The following is a 7,768-nucleotide window of genomic DNA, read 5'->3' as shown; positions in this document are numbered from 1 at the left end:
TATTCTCTTTAACTCTTATCCTTTTCTATTCTTTTTAACTCTTCACATCTCTTTTCTATTTTCTTTAACTTCTTTTTTTCCAGTAAACTATTTTCCCCTTAATCTAATTCCCCTTATATCTAATTCCCCAGGGCCCTGGACTGTTACTTTTCACTTTTCACTATTATACTCCCCCCTTTTATTGCGGCGTGCACAACGCTATAAACCCCCCAAATTTAGAACGGAGAAGCACTCCAAACATCCACACAGCATCGCTCACACACACTTGAGTCTTTACGGTGCAGCTAGACAACAGCCACTCAACAGCCTCCACGAAAAAACCAGCGCTCACCTGAATTGCCGGCCTGGAGCGGGAGTTAGTGCGCTGAGGCTGTCGGCGACGCAGCCAGCCACAACACGATCCCATCCTCGTCGCCAAATAATGTTGTTTATTTCGTGGCGATGGTGTTTAGATGTTGTGAAGAAAAACTCCGCCGACACTGAGTTGCTAGCAAAAGATTTATTACATAGTAAAACAGCATCATATCAAGCACTATAGAGCACCTGGGAGAGGATCCGTGCCAATTCTAAATGTCCTCCCCCGAACAGACTGACCAACAGCATATATATATGGTTCTTGTTGTTGAAACAGGAGACAGAGCATATGGTTCTTTTTAACATGATCTCATCTATTTGGACCTAAGAGACCAAGGGCCCCCAACTCACATTCCTAGCCCCTGCACAAACAGAGCACACAGGGAACTCCTAGATACTTGGAACTTCAGACATCAGCTTATACTCAATGTTAAGAGTGTTGTTGCCTTCTTTTATAAAAAGGTTCCTTTCAAAATACACTTCATCTGCTACAGCCAATTTGAACCGGAGCGTGAGATCAGCAAAGCGTGCTTATGGACAGAGTCACATCACTGATTGAAAAGACCCCAGGCACTTGTAGCAAGGTATCTAGTCCCTCACAGACAACAGGTCCCCCCACCACCACCCTGTGATGACAACACTGACTTTCTCAACACACTCAATACCTACTTCAGCTGGTTTGAGGGAAAGAACATTACCACAGTAACAAAAGCCCCTCTCAGTCTTGACGATGAAATACTCTGTCTCGACCCAGCTGACGTCTGGAGGGCCTTACACAGGGTCAACCAATGGAAAGCTGCAGGTCCTGACAACATACCAGGGTGTGTACTCAGAGAATGTGCTGACCAACTGACACACATCCTCACAGACATCTATAACACCTTCCTGACCCAAGCCATCTTTCCCTCGTGCTTCAAGGCCACTACTTTCTCACCACTGCCAAAGAAGTCACCAGCAACACGCAATGACTACCGCCTTGTAGCACTCACTCCCATCATGATGAAATGCTTTGAAAAGCTGATCAGAAATCACATAACATCCAGACTCCCGACAATGCTCGACCCACTCCAGTTTGCATACCGCCCTAACCGCTCCACTGATGATGCCATATCAGCAGCACTTCACCTGAGTCTGGCCCATTTGGAGAATAAGAACAGCCATGTGCGGATGCTCCACATTGACTTCAGCTTCGCCTTCAGTACAGTCATCCCCATGCGCTTGGTAAGAAAACTCGGCCCATTAGGAATTGACACTACACTGTGCAACTGGAGTTCCCCAGGGCTGTGTGCTGAGTGCTAAGTACAACTTCAACCACATTATTAAGTTTGCAAACGATACAACAGTGGTGTGCCTCATCAGCAACGATGATGACTTGACCTACAGAGAGGAAGTAAACCAACTCGCCATCTGGTGTGACAGTAACAACCTGTCACTCTCCATGGTAACACTGCAGAGTCAGTGAGAAGCACCAAGTTTTTGGGAGTGTACATCACAGACGACCTGACATGGACTACACGCATCTCTTCCCTTGTCAAGAAAGCACAGCAGCGCCTTCACTTCCTACAATGGATGAGAAGAGCAAACCTCTTCTATCCTCACAACTTTCTACAGAGGCACTATAGAGAAGGTCCTGACCAGCAACCTCCCAGTGAACTATGGCAGCTGCACTGCTGCAGACCAGAAGTCCCTCCAGAGAGTGGTGAGGACACAAAGAGAATCATCAGAGACCCCACCCACCCTGCAGTGCAAGACCGCCAGACTCAGCAGGAGCTTCTTCCCACAGGCCATGAGACTATTTAACTTCCTTTAATAGTACCCTAGAATTTTGGGTATTTTTTTTTCAGTATTTTGGGTCAATTACAATTACAGTTTTTACATGAGACAGTCACATATGCCATTTTTGTTGTTATTCTCAGGCTACTCAGATACGCCATTGTTTGACATGTAAATGCTAACAGAAATTTGATATCTTTACATGTTTGTGTCATTTTTGAACAAAAATTGACCTTGAACTGAAAAATTGTGTATTTTTTTGCTTATAGAGATCTTGAAAAAAAGTTGCATCTCAGATATTTTTCAGACGTTGTTAGTCTGGAGTGTCTGTGAGCTGAAAGTGCAATAATTTTGATGGCGATTCATTCTAATCTGGTTATTATGAGTAAAAATAAACAATTAGCATAAGGCGGACATGTTTTTATTGATTTTCTGTCCTCATGGATTCATGCTGAGTGCTAAAACTCTGATACACACCAAGACAGGCTTTATTTTTAAGTACAAATTCAGTTGCATATTTAATACCATATACAATATCTTTAATACTCAAAATAAAAGTAAGCTGAAAGACAGAGCTAAATATTATAAATCTTATAAAATTATTTGTCATATTTATTGTTATTTATCTGTTAAAATGTGTTTTATGGCCTGTTTCTGTGATTTTGAGGGAAAAATGGAATGTGAACTATGAAGGCTAAAGCAGAGAGCTAATAGCAGGTTTTGCAGTGATCCGGCTGTGTGTTTGTGCTGTATTTCTGGGTTGTGGGATGTTAGAGCTGGTTTCTCTCACTCTGGCTAGTGAATGCCGGTTTCTCTGACTGTTCTTGGTGTGAATCATGTCACTATTTTTAACCTTTTGTTTATAATATGAAGGCTAAATGCAGAGATGTAATATAACAGTAGCGAGTAGGTTTGGGTGATTTCGGAGCTGGATTGCTGGCTGATGGATGGTCACAGGTGGATGAAATCACTCTGGATGGTGAGGGCGGAGTCTGATGAGTGATCGGATGTGTGAATCATGGCGCTGTTTTAACCTTTTGTTGGAATTTGAAGGCTTGATGACAACAAGCTAAGTACTTAGGGGTGGTCCTGCTGAATGATCTGATATGCCTGTAGCTTAAACCGTTCTGAAGTTATGAAGACCAGAAGTTACCAATGGGTTTACCCGCAGATTGCTTCGGGTCCTAAGGGTACACACACAACATGCTGGCCTATCAGGACTGTTGAACTCAAAAACACACAGACTTTTTTGAAAACATACATAGAGAGTCTAAGCACATACTCAGAATGCATGTCTTCCTCCACAGGCCATAAGACTACTCAACTGCCTCTAACAATACACAACATGCTGGCCTATGAGGACTATTGAACTCCTGAACATACACACAGGCTGTCTGAACACGATTATGGGAACTCATATCTTAAAAATCTAGCTATTTTCTGTGCAATATTTGCAGTGTTCTCATCACTTGAGTACTTTATCACTATTTGCCAGTGTCTGAGCTGGAGAAACGCAATCTCATTCAGCTCTGTGCTCCTAGTTGTATAGTCTGAATGTTAGTCAAAGTTCACTTTGACTTTGTGATTCAGCAGTGAGAATCAAGACACTCAGCCAATCATATGCATAAAAGTGATAAATATGACGTCTTTAATGGAATTTGTCTTTTGTAATGAAATAAAGCACTTTCCCCTTTTTTCAGGTGAGAAGACTCAGACTACTGTCCTAAGCCCTATTTTTTGTGTGACCAGTGATGGATGTATTTAAAAAGGTAAGAGAACAAGCTACTGAAAGATCTGTATAAAAGCCTAGATTCTTCTATTGTTAACTGTATTGAGAAATTAAAATCTGTGTTGTACCTTTTAGCACAGTACTGAGGTATTCAAAAGTGAGGAAGTCTCCAAGGGTTAACTGTTTGCACTGAACTGTACTTTCAAAAATAGCTGCTATTCCACCACCTATCTTTTAGCTCTGCATACATTCATAAAACTAAAGTTTAGAGGGGTAGATTCTAAAAGGGCAGCTGCAGTGTTGCTGTTGTCTAACCGGGTTTCAGTCAAAACATAAAATCTAGGTTATGTGAAGATCATTAATTCTAATAGATTTGTTTGCGAGTGACCTATTATTTAGTAGTGCTTGATTCATAATTGTGGACTTCAAATCAGATTTACAATGAATAGCGACAGCTGTCAGAATAGGCTGATTTACAGAGTGACTGTAACACGACAGAATGACGCTCACGGGTAAAAAGTGAATGAGACACTATACTAGTGAAAACAGAATCCACAATCATAGTCAGGTCACATCCAGAAAGGACAAAAACACAAACATAACCAGGTAAACAGTCCAAAGGGGATAAGGCAAAAGGCAGGTCAATAAACAAGGGAAAACAGGTCAGAACAGGAATAAACAGTCAGAAATAACGCTCAGTAGCTCTATGGAACAAAGCAATACCTTGCAATGAAACTACCTACAAGCCCGGGATTTACACTAAACTAATCAGAGAAGAACAGGTGATACAGATCAATACTCTGGGGAACTGGAGCGCTGGTTGGAGCGTGTGAGTGAGGCTGGAGTCACGTGATCTCCCAGGGCGTTCTGGGAGATGGAGTCCAATGAGAGTTCAGAGCCAAAGGGGTTTGTGACAGAATGAACAGAACTCATTTAAGTCACTATTTCCAATCATGATAGCAATATGATAAGCTACAGGTGCAATGTGCTTATTTTGCAAATTAATATTATCACAACTTTGCCATTATCAGCTTTGTTGACTGAACACGCAGTACTGTGTGATTCTTAAAGAGATAACAGATGTGGATACTGCTCTCGATGGGGTAGGGGCCAAAGTGCTCTGTCAGATGGAGGGCATAGCCAGGGTGGTCAAGCCAAGGGGGGCAGTGTTTAGGAGATAGAGGTGCCTGCTGTTTCTTTACAGAAACCTGAGGGCTCAATGCAATCCACTGGGAAAGCACCTTAGATCCAGCATGCAGCAGTTCTTCCATTTTCTCTAAAAATCCCAGCAGTGGTGAAACATCAATCAATGTGAAACATCATCAATGCTCCAGTCATGGGACTGATACTGCGTGTCCTTGGATGGTGATGATGGTGCCTGGTGTATGAGGGCTGACACTTTAGTATCAGCCTACTGTGTGCCTGAAGGTTGAAGTGCAGAGTTGATCATGTACTTCGGCACAGAGTGTCTCAGCTGTGAATAATCATTGTGAGCCTGCCGAGGGTCATCATATGATGTGACAGGAGATTGCTTTGCATGTTTTAGAACTTTTGCACTATTAATTAATTTATTTATTATTTTTTTTAATTAATTACAGGTGAATGACTCTCAGACAAAGTACACCCCACTGTCTGACTTCAAAGAAATCATGAACTTTTATGGTAGGTATTAAAACTAGACTAAAATCAGTTTATCTTTCTTCATGCTTCACATTTGTGGAATATATATGGATTTTTATTCATGGATATATGGATATTTTGGACATAATTAGGACCAATTTATCTCAGTATTTCATTTGGATTTTTACTGTTTGTCTATATTTAATAGCATTAGTTTGGTTTTAGTTTGGTGAGTCTCTGACCCTGTATCTTCTGGGTTACTGTAGATGGAAATTATTATTCAGTATTTGTTTTTAGCTACATTCCATAAAGGATGAATTTGAATGTGGTTATGGGAAAAAAAAAAAACCTTTTCATATATTGCAATGCATAGCTGAACAATAAATAAAAAATTTAAATAAAATGAAGTAATTGTTTGTGGCTTTTTTTTTTTTTATTCAGAAGATGAGCTGAGGATTGTTCTCCTGGGAAGAACAGGAGTTGGCAAAAGTTCTGCTGGAAATACAATTCTTGGAGAAGAAGAAGTATTTGAAACGGAATGTTCCTCAAAAAGTAAAACACACATTTGCAAGAGATATGAAAAAGAAATCAACGGCAGACGAATTGTTGTTATTGACAGAAATTGAAGAAATTCAGGCAAACCAAACTGATGAAACTCCATGGTTTAACATACTGTCAGATCCACGTGCCAATGTAGAGGCAGAATGGCAAGTTGAAAGTGGAAACCAAAGCAGGGAATACCGAAGCAACACATTTCAACTCACCCAGCTAATGAAGTCCATAAATAACATATTGATAGAAAAAGACAAAGAACCCTACAAAAACAAAGCCTTAGAAGAGACTGGAGAAGCCATCAAGGAAGAAGTGAAGAAAATAATACAGGAGATGAAAGATGAGGGGAAGATCATAGAGGTGGATATGGTTGATATCAGGAGACGAGCAATAGAGAGAGTGAGAACTACGTTAGAGAGACCATTGGCTGGTGTAGCCGTAGGAATATTACTTGGAGCTTTGCTGGGAGCTGGAGTTGGAGTAGCAGCACCAGTAGTGTTAGTAGCAGGACTTATAAGAGCATTATGGAGAAAGACAACTTGTCAAAGACCACAAGCTGGAGCTGCACCAGTGGAGAGAGCAAATGTAAAAGCGGGTATTGCTGCTGCAGGTGCTGGTGTTGGAGTAGGGGTCACTGCTGAGATTGTAGGAGCTACTGTGGCGGAGGCAGCAGTGCTGGGTGCAGGAGTTGGAACTGGGATAGGAGCAGCAGTTGGAGCTGGAGTTTGTCTTTTGTATGGAGCTGGTAAGGGTGCAATATCAGGCTGTGAAGCATCAAAGACATCTAACAATCCAAATCAGACAGCAAATAAAGTGGCCCAAGCTTTAAGAGACGATGCTAAAGATGTACTGAAAGCATGCTGGAATCTGGGGAATAAAACTTCAACTGGAGATGAAGCTGAGGAAACAAGTAATTAATCAACAGTCATCAATTAAATCAGTTAAATCAATTAAAGGGCAATTAATCAACAGTCACAGATTTTTTTTTAATACATTGGGCCTGCATCTTCACCATCATCATGCCCTATATAATAACCAAAATTAACAAGTGTAGAAACTTTGGTGATGAAACCAAGTGTACAATTTTGCATATATGATTAAATATTTCAGAAAATATACAGGACATTAAGCAGTGTAAAATTGTTAAATCTATTTTCACCAAACATTAAATCAATACAATGTGAAGTTCTTATTTGTTAGTTCTTTGCCAATAGTTTATGTGCTTTTTTGGTAGTAGATCTGTTTTTTTTGGGTTTTTTTTGGTAGTAGATCTGTTCTTTCACTTTTACCTCAAAATCAACACAACTCAAATTAATTCAGATAGAAAAAATGATCTTTTATTGATTAATAAGGTAATGCCAATATTATCTATTCATTTATACATGAATGTAGGTTTAAATTATGGTCTTATGTATTGATAAATGCAGATTTCTCTAGTCTCATATGCATTTCATATTCCTATATTTTGCATTATAATCTCAATAAGGAAACTGTGCTAATTCTGTCAGTTCTGGGGAAATGAGCTACTGTGTTTTTGCTTTTACTTGGTTTATGAATTATGTTAATAGGTATGCTGTAAATCTTAAAACTGGCTGTATTATACACTATATGAGCAAACATATGTGAACACCTCTTCTACTAACTAAGTTCAGGTGTTTCAGCCACACCCATTGCTAACAAGAGTATAAATTCAAGCACATAACCTTGCAGTCTCCTTAGAAAAACAATAGAAGTAGACAG

The sequence above is a fragment of the Colossoma macropomum genome, unplaced genomic scaffold (assembly GCF_904425465.1).
Source record: "Colossoma macropomum unplaced genomic scaffold, Colossoma_macropomum, whole genome shotgun sequence".
NCBI classification, from domain to species: domain Eukaryota; kingdom Metazoa; phylum Chordata; class Actinopteri; order Characiformes; family Serrasalmidae; genus Colossoma; species Colossoma macropomum.
This window is presented reverse-complemented; position numbering follows the sequence as displayed.